Genomic DNA, 1961 nt, shown 5'->3' with positions numbered 1-1961 from the left:
GGAGACGAACTAGCTCTATAGCCTCGTACCAATAATTTTATACTTGAGTTGAACTAGCTCTATAAGCTAGTTAAAATAATTTTACACTAGAGTTGAACTAGCTCTATAGCCAAGTACAAATAATTCTACACTAGAGTTTAACTTGCTCTATAAGCTTGTTCAAATAATTTTACTCCAGAGTGGAACTAGCTCTATAGCCTAGTACAAATAATTTTACACTAGAGTTGAACTAGCTCTATAAGCTAGTTCAAATAATTTTACACTAGAGTTAAACTAGCTCTATAGCCTGGTACAAATAATTTTACACTAGAGTTGAACTAGCTCTATAAGCTAGTTCGAATAATTTTACACTACTGTTTAACTAGATCTATAGCCTAGTACAAATAATTCTACACTAGAGTTGAACTTGCTCTATAAGCTGGTTAACATAATTTTACACTAGATTTGAACTAGCTCTATAGCCTAGTACAAATAATTTTACACTAGAGTTGAACTAGCTCTATAAGCTACTGCAAATAATTTTACACTAGAGTTGAACTAGCTCTATAGTCTAGTACAAATAATTTTACACTAGAGTTGAACTAGCTCTGTAAGGTTGTTGAAATAATTATACACTACAGTTGAACTAGCTCTATGGCCTACTAAAACTAATTTTACACTAGAGTTGAACTAGCTCTATAAGCTAGTTCAAATATTTTTACACTAGAGTTGAACTAGCTATATAGCCTAGTACAAATATTTTTACACTAGAGTTGAACTTGCTCCATAAGCTAGTTAAAATAATTTTATACTAGAGTTGAACTAGCTCTATAGCCTAGTACAAATAATTTTACAATAGAGTTGAACTAGCTCTATAGCCTAGTACAAATAATTTTACACTAGAGTTGAACTAGCTCTATAAGCTTGTACAAATAATTTTAAACTAGAGTTGAACTCGCCTTATAAAGTAGTTCAAATAATTTTACACCAGAATTGAACTAGCTCTATAAGCTTGTACAAATAATTTTAGACTACAGTTGAACTGGCTCTATAGCCTTGTACAAAATTTTACACTAGAGTTGAACTAGCTCTATAGCCTAGTACAAATAATTTTACAGTAGGGTTGAACTAGCTCTGTAAGCTAGTTCAAATAACTATACACTAGAGTTGAACTAGCTCTATAGCCTAGTAAAAATAATTTTACACTTGAGCTGAACTAGCTCTATAAGCTAGTTCAAATAATTTTACACTGGAGGTGAACTAGCTCTGTAGCCTAGTACAAATATTTTTACACTAGAGTTGAACTAGCTCCATAAGCGAGTTAAAATAATTTTATACTAGAGTTGAACTAGCTCTATAGCCTAGTACAAATAATTTTACACCAGAGTTGAACTAGCTCTATAGCCTAGTACAAATAATTTTACACTAGAGTTCGACTCGCTCTATAAGCTAGTTAAAATAATTTTACACTAGAGAAGAACTACCTCTATAGCCTCGTACCAATAATTTTATACTTGAGTTGAACTTGCTCTATAAGCTAGTTAAAATAATTTTACACTAGAGTTGAACTAGCTCTATAGCCAAGTACAAATAATTCTACACTAGAGTTGAACTTGCTCTATAAGCTAGTTCAAATAATTTTACTCTTGAGTGGAACTAGCTCTATAGCCTAGTACAAATAATTTTACACTAGAGTTGAACTAGCTCTATAAGCTAGTTCAAATAATTTTACACTAGAGTTAAACTAGCTCTATAGCCTGGTACAAATAATTTTACACTAGAGTTGAACTAGCTCTATAAGCTAGTTCGAATAATTTTACACTACTGGTTAACTAGATCTATTGCCTAGTACAAATAATTCTACACTAGAGTTGAACTTGCTCTATAAGCTAGTTAAAATAATTTTACACTAGATTTGAACTAGCTCTATAGCCTAGTACAAATAATTTTACACTAGAGTTGAACTAGCTCTATAAGCTACT

This window comes from Triticum aestivum, chromosome 5D (assembly GCF_018294505.1).
Source record: "Triticum aestivum cultivar Chinese Spring chromosome 5D, IWGSC CS RefSeq v2.1, whole genome shotgun sequence".
Lineage (NCBI taxonomy): Eukaryota > Viridiplantae > Streptophyta > Magnoliopsida > Poales > Poaceae > Triticum > Triticum aestivum.
This window is presented reverse-complemented; position numbering follows the sequence as displayed.